Source organism: Hyperoodon ampullatus (assembly GCF_949752795.1).
Source record: "Hyperoodon ampullatus genome assembly, chromosome: 9".
NCBI classification, from domain to species: Eukaryota; Metazoa; Chordata; class Mammalia; order Artiodactyla; family Ziphiidae; genus Hyperoodon; species Hyperoodon ampullatus.
Window position 1 is genome coordinate 106,195,598 of NC_136922.1, and position 20,915 is coordinate 106,216,512.

The following is a 20,915-nucleotide window of genomic DNA, read 5'->3' on the forward strand; positions in this document are numbered from 1 at the left end:
AGCCCCGTCCACCTCCTTGTGTGCGTGTCCTCAGGTGGGACACCTGTTTCCATAGGATAAGCGACCTGCAGTGAGATTCTGCCTCCATTGGTACATGTGTTTTTACTCATGTTGTTAAAATTGCCAGATCACTTGCCCCAAACCTTGAGTCACGTGCCTTAGACTGTATGAGAGAACCCGGTCCCCACATTGTCACCAGACATGCATGAGGTTCTTTTTTTCTTTTTTTTTTTTTGCGGTACGCAGGCCTCTCACTGTTGTGGCCTCTCCCGTTGCGGAGCACAGGCTCCGGACGTGCAGGCTCAGCGGCCATGGCTCACGGGCCCAGCTGCTCCGCGGCATGTGGGATCTTCCCGGACCGGGGCACGAACCCGCGTCCCCTGCATAGGCAGGCGGACTCCCAACCACTGCGCCACCAGGGAAGCCCCTTTTATTCTTTTTTAAACTCTCATTAAGGAAAATCTCAAACATACAGCAAAGTCCAGAGAATACAACAGTGAACTGAAATATGCTCGTTCCCCCAGCTTAAAGGACCATCCACTCCTTCCTGGTTGTGCTCCGTCCGCCTCCCCTGCCATATTGTGGAATATATTTAACACAAATTCCAGACATCAAGGCATCTTACCCAAATACGTCCGTATGCATTTCTAATAGATAAAGGTTTCTCAGCAACGTAACTACTATCCTGTTCTGGTGTCTAACAAACTAACGTTAATGCCTTCTTACCAGCGAGTGCAGGCTGGCTCTCCTTAGCGGATGACCATCAGTCAGCTGGGCGAAAAACGGTGTCTCCTCACGTTTCTCAAAGTCAGAAAGTCCTCTTGTGAGGTTGACGGGCACCCAGTTGAGTGCTGCCCGGGAATCAAGAATTAAAACTGCCCCCACTGCTTCTGGAAACTCAACCCCCAACCCACCCTCTCCCTGCTTTTCATTGTTCGGCTGAGAAACCAGCCCCTCAGTCTGCCCAGGGCCCCTGGGTACTGACCCCACCACGCCCCCCGCTGCCCCCGCGAGCCTGCCTGCCCAGCTCCCACCCCGGGCATTTCCCATCTGTCTTTGCACTCACTGCCCCGCACCTCACCCCGCCATCTCCCCCAGTATTTGCCCTTTGCAATCTGACCTCTTCTTTATGGCCCGAGTCCTGACCCTGGCTTTGATGCCGAGATGGAGTTTGCAGTGCAGGATACTTATTAGGGTCCAGCCTAGGGAATGGGGTGGGAGGGAGGGGCTTTGCTGAGACACAGTCTGACCAAGCCCGGGTACCCCACGGGGGGTCCTGGGGCTGTGTGGCCTGTGAGAGGTGCCACGGCTGGGCTTTTGTTCCACAAGCAGCCACCTTGGGAAGGGCACGCAGTGAGGCCGACCCTGGAGGAGGTGACAGCTGGAAGAAGGGGTCTCGACAGGGCCTCTGTTTCCTGGCCCACCCGGGAGGCCTGACCAGGCCCTGGCGTCTTGGAAAGTCCCGTGGACTAGCACGTCCTCCCTGGGATGGTCGGCACTGCTGCCGGCCTCACGGCCTGCAGGGACCGGGTTTTTGTGAATTCTCGGTGCTTAGCTCCTTCCTCCTCTGGGCAGTGGGTCTGGGGGCTGACAGTGTCCCATCTGACCTGGGCACCACGCAGAGTCACCTGGACCCCGAGGGGCTGTTTGAGGCCTGCATGCTGGCTCCTCCCGCCCCGCCCTGGAAGGTGTGCAGTAAACTCCGGGTCCTCAGTAGGATTTGCAAGCTGCTCTGATTTTAGGGTGAACATGGCCTATGTTAAAAACTAATAACCAGGGCTTCCCTGGTGGCACAGTGGTTAGGAACCTGCCTGCCAATGCAGGGGACACGGGTTCGAGCCCTGGTCCGGGAAGATCCCACATGCCGTGGAGCAACTAAGCCCGTGCGCCACAACTACTAAGCTTGTGCTCTAGAGCCTGCGAGCCACAACTACTGAGCTTGCGTGCCTAGAGCCCGTGCTCCGCAACAAGAGAAGCCACCGCAATGAGAAGCCTGCACACTGCAACCAAGAGTAGCCCCTGCTCGCCGCAACTAGAGAAAGCCCGCGCGCAGCAGCAAAGACCCAACGCAGCCAAAACTAAATTAATTAAATAAATAAAATTATATATATTAAAAAAACTAATAACTAACGGCTTGAGGCTTTGTTTCTCTGCCAGTAAGCCCTGAGGTACTGGGCCAATCCTCTGATTTGCCATGGTTTGGATTTTTGCCCCTCTCTGTACTGGAAGAATCAGCTCAGTCGCCCTAGAGGGTCACTGAGGAGAGAACTTATCTTCCAAAGCACCGAGTCACCAATGGGATCATCTCGGAAGGGGGGTGTGAGGAGGGCCGTCCCCAAGGCCCCGGGTCACCTGATGCGTCTGCCCCTCCACCGGCATCCAAGGCCCAGGCAGGCTCTGGCCCCTGGAAATGAAGTCCCCGGTCAACGCTGCCCACAGACACACTCGCATCCCGGTGGGAGGCGGGCCTCAGCTCCGAGAGCAGTCGAGGGGGCGGTGAGTTGTTCCGTGTGCCCTGGGGAGATGTGTCTCCCAGTCCCATCAGCGCTGCTAGGTCTGCTGGAGCCGATCCCCTCCCCGTGGAGGGCTTAACGCGGGTGGCCTTGCTCTGTGCCCGTGTGTGCACGTGCACCACACACCATGCACCCACGCATGCACACGCGCCGAAATTCTCAAGAGCCAAGCAAGCAAAGCCACTCGGCGTGAGTGCTTTTTAGAGACCAGGGTTCTCGCCCCAGTTGGCAGGGAGGCCGAGAGCCGAGATGGACTCACTGCCTTGGCCGCCTTGACTGGGTCTCCAGGAGCTCCACAAACCGGGACAGGGGATGTTTTGAAAGGTGCGTTACTGCGTTTTTTTAAAAGGTACCTTTTCCCTGTAAGGCCTCCAGTTTAATAAACATCCAAGGCTTACCCTTAAACTCACCAGGCTCAGAGCTAGGACTTTGTGACAGATTTGCCACTCATCTGAGAAGTGGCCGCAATTCCGGCTGTTAGAGCTCATGGACCATCAGCGCTGGGCTCCGGGGCTCCCAGGGCAGAAGTGGGCGCTGAGAAGCCAGGAGAAGAGATGGGAAGGCTTTGGGAGAATTAGCTGCGGGAAAATGGGCCAAGGAAGGGTTTAGAAATGAAATCTTCGGGATGGAGGGTGCCTCTAGTTACAGCAGAGATGCACGAGGCTGGTGGCTTCGCAGAACAGGGGGCAGGCCCGGCCCGCCTCCTCGGGGGCGGGTAGCTGCACAGAGCGTCCTCCGCACCCTCCATACCCCGGCCACAGGGGCCGCGAGCTGCCACCCGTCCTGAGGTGAGGAAGGGCCCTGCCACGCAGGTGTCAGAGGAAGCGCCTTGATGTCAGACCCCTGGCCTCCAGAACTGAGAGACAACACATTTCTCTTGTTCTAAGCTACCAGCTCTGTGGTCCTCCGTTATGGCAGCTACAGGACGCTAACAGCGATGGAGAACAGCTGGGGAGCACATTTACAATATGGAACCCCAAGCCCCAGCCTAGAAATGTGGCTTTAATAGATTCAGGGCGAGGCCCGGGACCCTGCATTTTCATGATTCTGCAGCGGAGAGTTCTGCTGCTTGGAATAGAAGCATGCCGGCCGCATGCTCATTAAGACAATCCTCTGTCTTCCACTGAAGGCTCCTGGCGGGGAGGCAGTGCCCCCGGGGGGAGCTGTGGCCTCGCCCTCGTTTCACTCTCCCTGGTCCCCAGCCCTGACAGCAGCCCTTGGCCCCCCCAGTGCCGTTGACCGCCCTGAGCCCACCCTGAACGCCAGGCCTTCCACACCTCCTGCTGTCTACGCCCCTACAATGCTCACTTGAGCCAGATCACAGCCAACCAGTAGGTACCTCTGTGCCTAAGACAGAAAATTAATTAAATTTAAGGCTTCGGGTGATGTAAAACAAATTAGGTCTCTGTTTCATCAATTTAAGCCCCCAAACCTTGGCACTAAGTTTACTTAGGATGCGAGTAAAATAAGATATACCTTAAAAAATGAAAACCAAGTGTGCATAAAGATTACATGAATGCATTCAACTTTAGGAACTAGGTCAAAAATGAGGTTTTTGCCCTGTGCATGAGAGAACTCAGCGGCAGTTGAATTATTCATGCAACGTGAGCCCTGCTGTTTTAAACTAGACAATTGAACACTGGTTTAAAAGGTCATTAACACCCAGGAAAAATGCAAATGGTTTCTCCATCTTTTTAATTGTCATGGCATGAGAAGCACCACCACATGGAAATGAGATGGAAGCAGGTCCCCTCCCTGGTGGGGAAGACGGTCCCCTCCTCCAGACTCTTCTTGCAGGTAGACTGGCTCCCCTGGGCACCCGCTCTCCACAGAGACCCGCTTGATGGGTGAGGAAGCAAATTGAGGTGCTATTTAAAACCGTGTTCTCCTACGTGAATAATCAAGAGCCTTTTTCTCGGAGAGGGTGGAATTGGGGGCAATGTTCAATTAGCCTAGAAAATATCCCGTCGGCCCAGCCACCTATGGAAGGGAGCTGTTCCAGGTGGAATCGCAGTGTGAGAAGGGACCCTCCCCAGACCTCTATCTTGGAAGCACGCAGAGGGGTGGGGATTCGCCCAGAGCTGCTCAGCCGCTTGAGGGGCTTGAGGGCGGTGGGAGCTGGCACCCTTCTTGTGCCCCGCCCAGGCCAGTCACCTTGCCTCCTGTCCCCAGGGACAGGATTCCAAGAGCACAGACGCAGAACATGTAAGATCAGTAAGTGCAGCTTGAAAAAACTGACTTCTACTTTGCACTCCAAACTTCAGGAGGCTCTGAATACAAACCACAGTCCGTTTTTGTTTCCTCAATCTCTTCAGGTCAGTGGAGGGGCATCGTGGGCACCCCGGCTGGCCAACGTCGCAGGGGGCGGCCAGGGGCTTGGGCTCCACCGAGTACCCGCAGGCGCTGCAGCGGCCGGCAACGTGGGTCTAGACCTTCCTCTCTCCTGGACCCCTCGGTCTAGCTGGGGAGACAAACACACGGAGGGCGTGGGACCAAGGAGACAGGGTGCCCGATGACGCCTGGTGGGGAGCAAGCGTGGAGGGCAGGGGGAGGCCTGGGTCTGCTGCTTCCTGGGGGCTTGTCCACACCTCATTTTGTCTAGAAGAGAGACGCCAGGTCTTAGTATGCGTGAAACAACCCAACAGGCTGGTTGGAAAGCAGCTTCCAGAGTCACAGCCCGGACTGGAACGTGGTGCTTCTGACTCAGTCGGTCTCGATGAGACCAAGACACTGCTCAGTGGACAACCACCCGCCCAAGTGACCTTGCATCCTGGGAACCCCCCGTCCAGAGAGAATCCAGTCTGACATCCAGAGATACAGGTGAGTTGCTGGCTCCGGGGTACAAACCTGTCCCTGCACGCGTGGTAAGATGTGCGGTTCTCAGAGCATCCGTGCTGCCTCCCCGCAGACCTGCTGTGCTAGACAGAATGGCCCCCAGAGACGTCCACGCCCCAGTCCCCGGGAAGCTGGGAATGTGTTACTGCCACAGGCTGAACATTTGTCCCCCGGCACCCAGATTCATGTGTGGGAATCTAACCCCCAAGGTGATGCGGTCATGAGCTGGAGCCCTCATGACGGGGTCAGTGCCCTAATAAGAGACCCCAGAGCGCTCCCGCTCCTTCCCCATGTGTGGACACAGGGAGAAACTGCCGTCTATAAGCCAGGAAACGGGTTCCCACCAGACCCCAAATCTGCTGGCCCCTTGATCTCAGAGTCCCAACCTCCACAAATCAGTGAGTGTTGTTTAAGCTGCCCTGTGTGTGGTGTTTTATTACGGCAGCTGGAATGGACCGGGGTGCTTACCTCACACGGCCACAGGGACTTTGCACATGTGACCAAGACCTTGAGGTGGAGTGACTACCCTGGATGATCTGGGTGGGTCCCATGTGTTCACACGGGTCTTTGTAAGAGGGAAGTGAGAGGGTCAAAGCCAGAAACAGGAGAGTGAGCCGGACGCAGAGGCTGGAGGGATGGGCTTTAAGGATGGAGGGGGGGCCACGAGCCAAGGAAGGTTGTGCCTCTAGAGGCTGGAAAAGCCCAGGACGAGGATTCTCCCCCAGAGCCTCCATGAGGACCCAGCCCAGGCAACGTCGTGATTTTAGCCCAGACTTCTCACCTCCAGAGCTGCAGGAGAATAATTTCGTGTTGTCTTAAGCCCCTAGGTTTGCAGTAAATTTTTTTTCTTTTTTTTTACAGCAGTTGTTTTAGCAGCAAGAGGAAATGCATACACCTCCCCGGGAGTAAGTCCAAAATGGAAAGGCTCTACCGGCAAACATGCCAGGCCCACGGGCTCCTGACCTCCCCCTGCTTTACTCTGTCTCCGAGAAGCTGCCCAGCTCCCAGGAGGGCAGGCCCAGCTCGGCAGCCCTGCACGGCTTCCTTCCACATGAGAGGGAGGAACTCTGTAAGTCCTGGGGCACCGCTACTTGGGCTTCTGTTCCTGGCCGGTGGGCCCTGGCCCTAACTGACACGATGGCACAGGACAGAGCACCAAAGCTTCCATCTGAATCTCACAGGCGGAAACAAAGGAGAGCCGGTGAGAACACACGCAGTGCTGCTGTGCAGAGAAGCTGGAGAGAGGAAGGCTGGGGGCCCTGAGCTCACCCCTGCCCCCGCTCCAGGGCGGTCAGTTCACAGGGCCCCGCTGTCCCCTTAGGGCTGAATGACGGGCATCAGGCAGCCCAGGACAGGTGGGTTTGGGGACAGAGCTGGAGGACGCTTCCAAGGCCCTCACGTTCACAGGCCCTCCGCTGCCCCGTCTTCCTAAGACCCTTCTGTTTATGAGTCAGTCCTCTGGGTGGAGCTGTTAACATCTCCTTGTGGAATCGTGAACAGGGCGGGAGGTGGGCAGGCAGATGCATCAAGCTGTCTGATCTTAGCTTGGAGTCACTTCTTAGATCAGGATGAGGGGTGCCGGCAGGACCGGGAGCGTGGAGTGTGGGGGTGGGGGCGCCGGGTGTGCAGAGGGCACTGGAGAGGCGAAGGCTGGGGACCCTCAGTATCAGCCCCGACACCTCGTTTTGTCTCGGGCTGGCAGGACCAGCACCCCAGTAGGTAGAAGGTGTCGTCCTGTCTGGGACCCTGCAGGCCCCAGCGGGTGCTTTTTTGTTTTCCTCATCACACTCCCACGAGGTAACCTGGGAGGAATCGCCGGCTTGTTCATGTTCACGTTCATCCTCGTCCCACCCCGGGGCCACACCTAAGCAGCCCCCGTGTCACGCCCGAGAGGGGCCTGCGGCTGACGACAGCAGGTGCATTTGAGGGAAGAGACCCCACTGCACCCTTCCAAAGCCTCGCCCCGCCCCAGGGGATTCAGACCCTGGTGGGCTTCTGGCATCAGGGACATTAGTTAAAATGAAGGTTTCCAGGTCTCTCGCCCAGGAAGTGGGGCCCCACAGGCCTGGGCTGGGGCCCAGGAGCCTGCATTTCAATTCCCTTCCTGTAGACCTGACCACACCCTGGGTCACTTGAACGATCAGTTTTCTGGGTCACTTGGCGAGGCTCCAGGACCCAGTCTGAAAACACTAGCCCCGGGGCCGGGCCAGGTGATCACCACCTACGATCAGGTGGCTTTAAGTGAAGGAGATGACCTTTCCTAACGTAGGTGGGCCTCCCCCAGGCAGCTGAAGGCCTTGAGAGCAAACGCGGAGGCTCCCCAGAGAAGGAGGAAACCTCAAGACTGCGGCCTCCGCTCCCACCGGTCATCCAGCCCACCGGCTGCCCTGAGGCTTCTGGACCCAGCAACCCCACAATCTCGTGAGCCAGTTCGCCAAAACCAGTCTCCTAGTGGATTCTCCTGCTGGTTCCCTGGAGAGCCCCGACTGGTACAGAAGCCCAGTGCGCTGTCGGGAGTTTCAACAGGTCACTCCACGGGAAGATTCTAGAACGGTGCCAAGGACAGAGCAATCGCCCCACGGATGTGACCCGTCGCGGCTGCCGTGTGCTGGGGACAAGCCGTCGTGGTCTCTGTCCTTGGGGACCTCTCCCTGAGATGGTCCCTGGCTCCAGCAACCACACAGGTGTCTACGGGCCCAGCGCAGACACCGGCGGGCGGGGGGATGTCTCTGAAAGGTGAGTGAACATTAGTGTGGACAGGAGCAGCATGGGGGACGTGTGGGAGGTCCCGGCGGGCTGGGGCACAGGGCCAGGAGACCCCGGCGAGAGGGGGAGGACAGGCTCTGACCACTAGGGCAGCCCCCAGCCCCGCTCCTGTCTCCCAGCCTTCTGCGGTCACCTTGATCTCCCTGTCCACCGCCCCTTCTGGCCTCCTGGCCTCCCGTCCACCCATCTCCACGGCCACCCCCTGCACTGTGGCCTGCGCTTTTCTTGTCCCCACCCCGGGTCCCGGCCATGGCAGCTGCAGCGGCTCCTGTCCCAGGGGGTCCACGCAGCCCGGGGGGCCGGCCGCGCTCAGCTGTCCATCCCGTGCTGTCAGCCTCACCCCGCCCCTTCACCCTGTCTGAGTGCGTTTGGGCTTCTGTAGCCAGAGACCGGGCAGGCCTAACAATGGACGTCCGTTCCCCACAGTGCGGAGGCTGGAAGGCCCAGATCAAGGCACAGGCACATTTGGTGTCTGGTGAGGCCCCGCCTCCTGGCTCACAGAGGGCCGTCCTCTCGCTGCGTCCTCACGTGGGGGAAGGGGTAAGGGGTCCCTTCTATACGGGCCCTCAGTCCATTCATAGGGGCGCCACCCTCCCCACCTGGTCGCCTCCCAAAGCCCCCACCCCTAACACCACCCCACTGGGGGTTAGGATTCAGCACAGGAATCCCAGGGGGACACAGGCACTGAGCCCACAGGAGCGCCACCGTCTTCCCTCTGCACGGACGCGGGCTGGCCTCACTCCGTCCACACACACGCAAGCCCCACCGTCTGTTCCCCGCCTTCCCTCCACCATCAGGCTTCGGGCAGGGGCGGTGCTGATCCCACCTCCTCCGGGCTCCCACCCACCGCATCCCAGTCCCACTGAGGATTCCTGGCCGCATCTTCACTTGATACGTAGCTAGTGAGCGTCAGGAACTGAATTTCTCATTGTGTTAACTTTAACAGGAATGCACGTAGCCACAGGAAGCTAGTGGCTATGGGGGGACAGTGTGGTCCTAAAGCTGGGTTCACCTCTGTGTGACTTACCTCCCTACTCCAGAAATGCTCCATGGCTTTCCTTTGCCTTTAGGGGAGGTGTCAATACAAAGCAGTAACCTTCACATGGCACGTAATGTGTGCCAGGCGTTGTCCTGCAGGCCTAACCTCATCTGATGTTCCCAACAAGCCACTGTGGCCCTCCGTTCACAGATGAGGGCCTGAGAGACAGAGGGTTAGGAATGTGTCACGAAGGCAGGTCCTCAGCAGGGCTCACAGGACTGCAGGAACCAGACGCCGCCCACCTCCCTGCCCCGGGTCCAATTCTGTTCCCAAAAGGCTACGTTGAAGTCATAACGCCAGGGAGCTACAAGTGTGACCTTATTTGGAAATACGGTCTTCTCTGCAGATGCCACCAAGGTAAGATGAGGCCACACTGGAGAAAGGTGGGCCCTTGTCCCACATGACTTCGTCCCCGTAGGAAGGAGGCAGACACAGCCGCGGGGGAGACGGCCCATGACCACAGGCAGAGATGGGAGTGATGTGGCTACAGGCCAGGGGACCCCAGGGCTGCAGGCGACCCCAGAGCCACAAGAGGCAGGAAGGATCCCCCTAAAGGTTCCGAGGACGCATGATCTTGACTTCTGGCAAGTTCCCCAGAACCGTGAGAGAATAAATTTCTGTTGTTTTAAGCCCCCCGGGTGGTGGGATTTGTTGAGCAGCCCCAGCAACTGATACACTCACTTCCGAAGCCACATCCCCTCCACCCACCTCGAGCAGAAAGCAAACACCTGGCTCTCCCTTCCTCTGCTGTGGCCTGGGATTTCACCTTTTCCCTCCTCTAACCGGTGCAGACTCATTCCTCTGGACCAGCACTGTCCAGGAGACAAAGAAGGTGGCCACGTGTAATGTACAGTGGCCGTGGGAAGAAAACGAAAAAAAAACAAACAGGTAAAGTTAATGTTAACATATTTAGTTAGCCTGATATAGCCAAAATATTATTTCAACAAGTGAGCAACATAAAAATCAACGAGATATTTTACATTCAGGTATTTTTGTACTAAGTCTTCAAATTCCACACACACTTCATACCTATGGCATATCTAAAATGTGTAGCAATTTACACTTATAACACATCTAAGTTTTCATTGGAAATACCTGATGTGCATTTGACGTTTATACAGTTTGCAGCTGGAAGTGGGCTCATATACTCAAGTTGTTCTAAACACATGTGGGAGTTCCCAGGAGCTGAGTGGAAAATCAGTTTTAAAATTTGCGTTGCAGCTAATTAAAGTTTAAAAGTCAATTCTTCAGTCCCACTAGCCAAATTCTGAGTGCTCAGTGCTATACACGACTCTGGGAGAGTGCAGCTGTAGACCCACCTGGGAGTCACCATCCCTGTGTCCCCATGCACTCCTCCCCCATCCCCTCCCCCAACAAATCAAACTGGAAGGAGCCCTGGAGGTACAGCCCTGCCCTGGGCGCCACATACAGGAATCTCCAGGTTTGGTTTATAGATTCCCCCTCCCGCCCGGCAGGTAGCTGGGAGGATGCATCAGGACAAGGCACTTCAGAAGCACATGTAAAGGAGCAAGGAGCTCTGTGAGAGGGGGAGAAGAACCGCAGACACTGGACTGGGGTTCCTGAGCTAGGAGGGTGAGCATCTCCTCCGGCAGGTGGGAAGTGGGAGTATTCCAGGTGGAAGGGATACTGTTTTCCAAAGTCTGGAAGCTGGTGCCACTTCACACTACCAACAAGACAGACAATAACAGGTGCTGCTGAGGATGGGGAAGGGTTGGACCCCTTGCGCACTGCTGGTGGGAACGTAAAATGGTGTAGCTGCTGTCCAAACAGTACGACGTTTCCTCGAAAAAATTTAAAACAGAATTACTATACGATCCAGCAATCCCACTTCTGAGTATATATCCAAAAGAGATGTAAACAGGAGCTCAAAGAGCTATTTACACACCTAGGTTCATAGCAGCGTTGTTCACAACAGTCAAAAAGTGATGAATAGATAAAGAAAATGTGGTACACAGTGAAGTACTATTCAGCTTTAAAAAGGAAGCACATTCTGACACCTGCTACAACGTGGATGAACCTTGAGGGCCTTATGCTCAGTGAAAGGAGCCAGTCACAGAAGGACAAATGCTGTGTGATTCCACTTACATGAGGTACCTGGAATAGACATATTCGTAGAGACCGAAAGTAGAATGGGGGAGCAGGGACTGGGGAGGGGATGGGGAGTTGTTTAATGGGAACAGAGTTTCAGTTTGGGAAGAGGAGAAAGTTCTGGAGATGGTGATGATTGCATAGCAATGAATGTACTTAATGCCACTGAACTTGAAAAATGGTTAAGCCAGTAAATTTTGTTATTTTTTTTCACAATTAAAAAAATTAACCTCATGTTATTGACATATAAAATCAAATTTTAGATCAGACATTGTTTCACTTACTGTTTTCCCTAGCAGCATTACTAAAGAAAATTTATATTTCTTATCATTTTGCAAAGAATAACCATTTTCTAGGCATTATGAGCCATCCAGAACTCGAATTTTCCAAAAGGCAAAATTTCCTTTTCAGTCTTAGGATTTACAATTTTCAAGCAGCCGACGTCCTAGTGGAACTTGGATTCTCACACGTGAGACTGAACGAAGAAAAGTCTGGAAGCTGGAAAGCGCCTGGTGAGTTCAGGAATCCATAGCCCTGGGCAGCTGCAGTTCTGCACATGCAGGAAACACAGGCCAGAGAGGGTGGGAAGGAGACCCAGGGCCAGGCAGAGAGGGGCCTTGAGCGCCCCCCAGACCTGGATGTCCGTGATCTGAGCCCTGCGGGGCGGGGCGGGGGGTGCTGCACCGTGGAGCGGGGAGGAGGGATCACAGGGCAGAGGTACAGCAGGCCCTGGACCTCCACCGCCCGTGTCCGAGTTCCACACCTCCGCCCCCAGTGGGCCTCGGGCTGGGCCAGCTGCTAACCTTCCGTCCTCGGCTGCCCCTCCATGAGCGGAGATAACGATCAAAGGTCTTCAACTCCAAACCCGAATGCTTTCACACTGAAAGTCACTTCTGAAACTCATTTGGTGGCAAAATGTGATCAGAATGGATGTGAGCCTTCTTACAGCTGCTGTCCCTCTTCCTACGCTCTAACTGCCGAAATAGTGACGTGTTTGATTACAGGGTGCTATCGGCAACCACTGGGCCGCGTCATACACACTCCGTACACTCTGTCACCTTCTAAAGTCAAAGAAGTTCGGAAACGCAGCTGGTGCAAGTGCTCTGGGTAAGGACTGTGTATCCACCTCTGAAGACTGCAGGGAAATGCATTCATTCGTGAAATACTCCCGCAGCTCTCAAAATGTGGTCTGCACATCCCCAAAACCCTTTCAGAGGGTCCACACACAACCATTTTTACAGTTATACTGTTATTACTTACCTTTGTCACCGCCCAGACCTTGGCAAAAGGTGCAAAAACACCGGCAAGTAGAAAGCTGAGGCCTCAGCAGCATGGAGACCACGGCTCCAACCGTACCAGCAGGCATCGTACTCACAGCCATGCACTCAGAGTTTTGCTTAAAAAAATGCCAGTTTCTGGCTGAGTAATATTCCATTGTATATATGTACCCCATCTTCTTTATCCATTCGTCTGTAGACGGGCATTTAGGTTGCTTCCATGACCTGGTTACTGTAAATAGTGCTGCAGTGAACGTTAAAAGGAACGAAATTGGGTCGTTTGTAGAGACGTGGATGGACCTAGACGCTGTCATACAGAGTAAAGTAAGTCAGAAGGAGAAAAACAAATATTGTATATTAACGCATATACATGGAATCTAGAAAAATGGTACAGATGAACCGGTTTGCAAGGCAGAAACAGAGACACAGATGGAGAGAACAGACGTATGGACACCAAGGGGGGAAAGGGGGAGGGGTGGTAGTGGGTGGTGGTGGGATGAACTGGGACATTGGGATTGACATGTACACACTAATATGTATACAATAGATAACTAATAAGAACCTGCTATATAAAAAATAATAAAATTCAAGAAAATATGCCAGTTTCACTGAAAAATGTCCTTGAAAAAGCAGTAAAAAAAAAAAGTATTAACTTTATTAAAGCTCAGCCCTTGAGTACATGTCCATTCTGGAGGAAGGAACAGGGGGCTCGTGTTCACAGCGCTGCACTCAGAAGGGCAGGAGATGTCTAAGGGGAGCCCCTGTGGGTGAGCTGTGAGCCAACCAGCCCTCTGCCATGGAACTCTGCTGTACACAAAACACACCTGGCAGACATACCACAGTTGTTCCGACATTTTCTCAAAAATAAATGAAGTGAGCCTGTCATGTCAAGGAAAACAGTAGTTGTTGCCAATGATAAAATCTGAGTTTTCAAGTGAAAAGTAAAATTTTGGAAAACGTGTATCCAATAGCATAAGTCAGACAACTTCCCAGTATTTACAGACCTTTCCGATGAGCACAGCAGTGATATCAACAGAAGTAATTTTGTGATATTGTTTAAGGAAACCTGTCAACATTTGGGAGAACTGCATAACTCAGAGAAGGATTAGTTTCCAAATAACCAGTGAATGATGTTGCTAAATCTTTCATGGGTAAAAGACCCATTCAAAGTGTAAGATAGATCAATGGATTTTAATGTAATAGAGCATGAAGTATTCACTGATAAGGTTTGATTCCATAGTGCAACTAAATTCCGAATCTTCCACCTGTTGAATTTTGTGTAATATTCAGGAAGAACGTCCACCATTGTGTGACAAGGCTAATAAAACATTCCTCCTTTCCCAGCTACATGTCTGTGAGAGGCTGCATTTTCTCCATATACTTGAACCAAAATAATGGATTGCACAGCAGAAATGAGAATCCAGCTATCTCCTCTTAAGCCAGACATTATAAAGAAGTGTGCAAAAATGTAAAACACCACTCTTCTAATTTTGTATTGTTTTGGGAAATATAGTAAGTGTTCATTAAAATATAAGATTTAAGTAAACATGAAGTGGGTTTTTATTGTTAGTGTAGATGAATCATCAATAGGCATATTCCAAATAAACAAAGCTCCTCGGGGCCCTCAATGACCATGAGGGGTGTAAGGGTGCTGAGACACCTTGAGAGTGCGGGTGGGACACGGCTGGGGCCCCTGCTCCTGCAGACAAGGCCCTGCCCTCCTCCAGTCCACTTTGTAGGACAGCCCGGCTGTACACACCTGGGTACTTATAACTTCAATAGCCATGAGTGCTGTGGAGAATACAACTGGGGCAGGAGCTGTTTTAGAGATGCGGTCTCTCTCTGGGATCATCTGTATGCAGGGGTCTGGGGGAAGAATGTTCCACAGAGGGGAGAGCAAAGACAGGGGGCGGGGACCCCCCTGCAGTGGGAAGGGCTTGGCAGCAGAGTTGGGGTGTTTAAGCTGGCCAAGGGAGGCCAGCCTTATAACCTCAGGTGAGGGGAGTGGCCGAGGCAGGTCACATAGGGCCCCAAAGTGTGTTTTAGGGTTGTGCCTAATTCTCAGCGTTCTTGGAAACCACTGGTGTAGACCAAGTGTGGAGAGAGAACAGGCTGCCGGGGGCAATAGAGGTTGAAAGACCAGCCCTCCAGGTGTGGGCAGAAATGGCCGCAGCTGAAGACCAGGCGTGGCCTATGAGAGGGAGCAACCAGGACTGTCTCCCAACTGGGTGGATGGGGAAAACGGGGAAGGAGCAGACTGGGGGCGAGTGGGCAGGACTCAACCCATCCCATTTGGACTGTCGAATTTGAACTGCCCATTAGAACTCCGGGTAGAGGCAGCCAGGAGGCAGTCAGGTGCATGAGTCTCATGCTCAGAGCTGGAGAGAAATCTCCATTGTCATCAGGGCAGTGATGCTGCATAGGTAAGGCGCCATCCCTTCCGGGCTGGTGGGAAGAGGGCTGGTAATCGGGGGTGGAGGAGGGTTAAGTGGGGAAGGAAGTAGCAGAGTCATGTTTTCCTTTTACCCTTGGCTGCCATAGCTTTGGGAAGTTCCCTCTTGTGGCTGGGGGGCAGTTCATCCCAGGGGGAATGTACTCCGGGGAATATGGGGAGGGGGAAGCAGAGCGGGGGGCCTTCCGGAGGTCTTCCCAAGAGGACAGTGGAGAGGAGCCAGGCAGGAGCAGGCCCTTTGAGCCTGGCCTGAACGAGGCGCGCCCATTCCCCGGGTGGAAGCTGAGGAGTCCGTGGACAGGTTGCAGGAGAGAGCGGGGCCTCTGCCCCCGCGGTAGGGAGACTCTCCCCGGGACGCCCTTGTCACCAGGACGCAGAGTTCTGAAGACGACGCGCTGCCGCTCTTTTCTGCTAGGTCCTCTCCCTCCTTAGCTGTGCCTCCCCTGGATCCCGTCCTCCTCTGCTCGCTTCCATTTAGGACCTTTCCCTGTCTTCACTGGACCAACGCCCTCCCCCCAAAATCGTTTTTGTGAAAGATGTCCGGACCCCCTGCTTCAGTGCTTCTCTCCCCGGGCCACTGAGGATGGGCGCGGCCACCGAGCCTTAATCCCTCCTAACCTCTGACCTCTCTCCCCCTCCCCTTAAGCAAACTTCCCTGCCGCCACCGGGCCGCAGCCTCCCCTCCCCCTTCTCCACGGCTCTCCGGAAGAAAGAGCGCGCGCATTTGCAAAGTGGGTGGGAGAAGGCCTGGAGGCGCTGACTGCACCCGCCGAGCTCGCGTCCTTAAGGCGCGCGCTGCTGGAGCAGTGGGCGCTCGGCCAGCGGGGAATGGGAGCGGGGACGCGCGGCTTGGCCCACGCATCCCGCTCTGGAGGGGCCCTCCCGGAGCCTTCACCCACGAGCGGGGAAGCCGGGCTCCTCCGCGGGGCACCCACGCGCGTCAATCTCCCCCCAACCACGGGAACTCGAGGAAGGCAACGAAAGACTTTGGTTTTAAAAGGTGGGAGGGGGCAGCGGGGGTACCTTTTGAACCACGCGGCTGCTTAGGGAAGCGGGTGTGGCCAGACCCGCGAGGCCGCGGGGACCGGTGCGGGGACGAGGCGGCGCCCCGGGGCCCCGGGGGACTCGAAGGACGCGCGCGGGGCGGGCCGGAGGCGACCGGAAGCTCAGGTCGCGGTGGTTAGGACGGCCTGGGGGCGTTTCGGGGGGGGGGATGAAGTTTCAGACCGTGCCCCCCCCGGAGCGCCACCCTTTCACTGAGTCCGGACGAGCGGCTTTGAAGTCGCGGCCCGGGCTCGCCCCTCCCGCGTCCCCTCCCCGCGCCGCGCGGAACCGCCGAGTCCGGGCCGTGCCGGCTTTGTAGCTAAGCGCTATTGCGGCGGCTCATTGGACCACGTCGGTGGGGCGATAGCAGCCCTCTGATCTGTGAGCTGCGAAGAGCTCTGCGGTCCATTCACAAATCCGCGCCGTGCCGGGGCCCGGAGCTCCCAGGGAGCTGGCCGCCGCGTAGTGGGCTCCGCCCCAGCCGCGCCCTTCGCCTCCTCGCGGGCGCTGCGTCTCACAAGGCTCGGAATTTGGGGGCCTGGGGGCAGAGGCTCTCACGTCGGTGGAAAGTTCCTAGCCAAGAAGTCCGTCTCATGGATCCGGGCTCCGACTCCCGGGACCTCGCTGTAGAGCCCAGAGTCTCCACTGGGCCGGGGTCCCCTCTTGGCCAGAAGGCAGGAGCGTGGCTCGGGCGCATCCCCAGCGGCCTGCTCCAAGCCGGCTGGCGCGAGTGTAGACCCTCCCAGGCTCCGGGGCAGGGCCGGCGCCGCAGCCTCAGCGCCCCCTCCCTTCCTCTCGGGGCGCGGCGGGGCACCTGGCCAGTCTCTAGGAATCACCCCTAAAGCCGAGCCCGCCCGGGGATTCGCTGCTTACTCAGATGAGCCGGCCGGGGGGGGCGGGAGGGAGACCCTCTGAGGAAACCGGCTTCGGGGCCTCCAGGGTCTCCCACTCCAAACTCCAGCAAGGGATCCCCTCACCCAACCCGACGGCGCAGCGAGACGGGGAAGGGAGCCTGGAGAGGGGTAGCCGAGCCGCGCCCCCAGCAGATGGCCAGTTCTGGAAGCAAGAGACCGGGTCACACCGGCCCAACCTCCTCCCGCCCCGCGTGCGCGCACGAAGGGAAACATCCGGCTTGGGGCGCCGCATCCCCACTTGCGACGGAGACCACTGACCCCTGGGCGGAGAAGCTGGGTGCTCGCCGAGACACCACTAGGCGATACTGGGTGATGAGGGCATGGCGGAGCCCCTCCCCCTCCCCGCTCGGCGGAGCCGATGGGTCCGCAGTGGGTGCTGGGGATGCTCCTGCCCCGCCACCCCGAGCCCCAGCAAGGTCCACCCTGCCCCCACCCCGCCGGCCAGCCTGGATGTGCGAGGCGCCTGGGTTCCCGGAGAGGGAGCTCTCCTCGTGCCCCGGCGCAGGCGGGAGTGTGCCGCTTTCTTTTGGCTCGATTTCGTGCTTTCCAGGAGCTGTTTCACTGAGGAAAGGCGATTCCCGCGCGGGCGGAAAGGCTGCAAGCCTGCGTTCGGCCCAGTCTCGGACCCTGGCAGACGCTCGCCTCTGGGTTGCCTCGCGATCCGATATCCATTCTGGCCTCCGACTTCGGAGAATGTCCCCGGATCGAGGTTTCCTAGCGGTCGAGACTTGGTTTCACATTCTATTTTCAAGGCTGAGCTTTTCCTGGCTGCTTTGCACGAGCAGCAGCTGAACTTGTATCTGCAAATAAGACAGAAAAGCGTCGCCCAAAATGTGTCGTTTGCTTGGGGAATCCGCGCTTTACCGTCGGAGCGTTTTGGCACCAAACCTTCAGCCCCCGCCGGCAGCCTCAGACCCTCGCCCCCAGGCCCCTAACATCTGAAGCCCAGAGGCTGCCCCGCCGCCGCCAGAGTTAGCCCTGGCCTTGCGAACGGAGGGCTAAACTGGGTAGTTAATTAGGACAGCTCTCATTTCTGGCTCCGGGTAGCTGGGCAGGTGTAAATCCCTAGGAATTTAAGGGCATTAGCTACATATGTGGGAAATCCTGATGCATATCCCGTTTCTCTCTCCTAGCCTGTGTTTATCCTCCAGCTGGTATAGAGTTCCTGAACTTTGCCGTCGTCACAGAGGCTGCTGTGTCTTAGGGGATTAAGTTATATGAGACACACAAAACCCTGAAACTCCGTAACATAAGATGCAACATGAAGAGCTGCCTGCAGAGAAATGGAAGATTTTTTTAGAGATATTGAGGAGAAGAAAGCGTGTTTTGGGGGAGGAGAAAGAGCATTTCTCTAATGTGTCCTGACTTTAAAATATTGCTTTGGTGGGCTTTTCCTTAAGTGGGTGAGGTCTGCTGGGATGATGACACAGAAGCGGATATGAGTACTGGGAGAACTGCTGAGGGCCATTCCCTGGCCCTGGGCCCTGACCGGACCAGGTGGAGCTGCGCCAGGAGGGAAGTTGGGCCTCAGTGAGCACCAGCCACCAAGAGCAGACACCCACTATGCAGTGACCAAGATTTTGTGCTCCTAAAAGGCCACCAACCCCCCAAGAGTGTTCTTCTGCCCTTAGCACAGGCATGTATCAGGGGATATACCCCCCAACTATACAAACTTTCCACCGAGGTGAAAGCCTGTGCCCCCAGGCCGCCAAGTTCGGAGCCTGTTGAACTCAGTGGAATGGATCGGTAATTTCATCAAATACAGGAAATGTGTTAATTTCATTCACAATTTAGTTTCACTCTTTTATATCAAACTATAAATTTATTTCTATTTGATAAGGAAAAAAAGAAATCCATTTCATGACTTATCTGAACATAGGTTTAAAATAAAATCTATCTCCCCCAATGTAACCAGTATATAACTCTGCATGAGTTCCCCCAGTGAAGCTCTATTGTTGATATTTGGGGGTGATGGTTTAGATATTTTCTTCCTGGTATAAAACCCAGACTAATGAGTTATTTGTTTCAGTAGCAGTTGGTAGGTCAGCTGGGCTGGATCCAGGTGGTTTAAGTTAAACCTGAACTTGTCTAAAATTCTGGAACTGTCTAGCCACTCAAATCATGTTTCCAAAGATAGTGTGAAGTCAGCATACGTGAGTTTAGGCCATGCTCGCCTCGCTGTGATTTCCTGTGGCTTTCAGGGAAAGAAAGCGAAGAAAAGAAACCCCATGCTCTGTGAGGGAGGCAGGTGCTCCAGGAGTTCCTTTTGAAGATCTTGTTTTCCTTGCAGAGATCAAAAGGAAGACAGTGGATAGACACTAGAATTCCTTCCACTATTTGTAAGTAATTGTAAGATTGGAGAGGGTGGCGGATTGTCTTCACAACTCATTATCCTTTTATATATCTTTTCGTCTTGTTTTCGTGTGCTCAGCCGGCTCAAGCTATGGGTGCCGCTCTTCAAATTCCAACTAATTCTCCTTATTTGCCTCTGGATTATTTGGGATGTGGCACTTTCTTCTTGGTTGCCGCAATTCCGAGGGGACATTTTCTTTACCGTGGAGGCGTGAGGTCACGGAACAGTCTGTATGATTCCCAGTCATGACCCTGCACAGGCTGCTCAGTGGGCTTGGTGAGGACAGTGTGGTCCACTTGGAATGGAAGCGGGCCCAACTCCCAGAGGCGTCCAAATTTTACTGGGATGGAGAACAGCAGTGAAACAGGGCGAGAGAGCAGGAAAGGGGCCCCTAGGGCACAAGGTGATTCCCAAGGAATCTCAGCTCAGGTCATTTAAGGCAAGAGTCGCCTGGCTCTGGAGAAAGCCGACGGACGGTGGGCTGCCAGGCCAGAGCAAAGGAACGAGTTTGGGTGTGTGTTTCCTAGCACAAGTGGGGCGATCCTACGACTCCCCTTTAGAAGCATCCTTTTTCCTGAGGAACCAGGTTAGGGAAGGTTTCAGCTCTGGAGAACTGCCCACCCTCTGCCCATCTCCCCAGCCCTCCCAGGCTGGCGCTGAGGATAAGTGTCAAAAGTAGGTCCTCTCCCTGTGGCCTGGACAGGAGGGCACCCACTTCACCGCCCCCAACTCCCACGGGACTTTTGCGGAGCACAGGCCGCCTCTTCTCCGGCTCTGGCGGCAGGCTCCAGACGGGCAATGCCGCTCGCTGTCCTCCCCCTTCCTCAGCTAAGCCTCCGCCTGGCGCCAACCCATCCAGCAGGCTCTCCTGGGTGCCACGTGGGGACTTCCGGGAGCGGGGCGCCCCTTGCCGCCCGGGGCAGGGAGAGACGCGGGGTCCGGAGCCCAAGGGCGTCTGCGCCCCACTCCCCACGACGCTTCAGGCCCTTTCCAGGTCCTCTGCTGCTGCGCTTTAACCCTCTCCTGGGGCTACTCGGACGAGGTCCCTGACCCCAGGCCCCCAAGTTCGCCCGGTGCGTGGCTGCGAGGTGAGCACAGCCGCACTTCCTCCGCGCCCGCCGGCCCCGCCCGACCACCCCCTCCTCCGCCGGCCCCATCATTTCGGCCTTTGTCTGCAGGCCGGGGTCGCGGCGGCAGCCCCAGGAGCCGAGGGTGGCTCTCCGCCGGGCCGCCGGGCCAGGCCCTTTCTCCCCGCTCGGCCCCAAGGCCCCGGCCCGGCGCCGGGGACCAACCGCGCGGGGCTGGCTCTCGACCACGGGCGCGGGGCTCCCCGGCCTGATTCTGCTGGGGTTGAGATTTCGCCTTCCGGAATTGTTGGGCTTCTCTACCAACCGAGTGGCAAGGACCGCTGCAAGCCAACGCCGCTCGTATTGCGCTCGCTTGTTTTCTTCGCGTCCCCCCGCCCTCCCAGAGAAGTGTGGGAAGTAAGGGGACAGCAGAGTGGCTAGAAAAGTTCCCCTCCTCCGGCCTCGTTTTTAAGATAAAACGGGGGGCTTGGATCTGCAGCCAGGCACCCAGCGTCCCCAGGAGCTCTCTGCCACCGGAGATTTTAT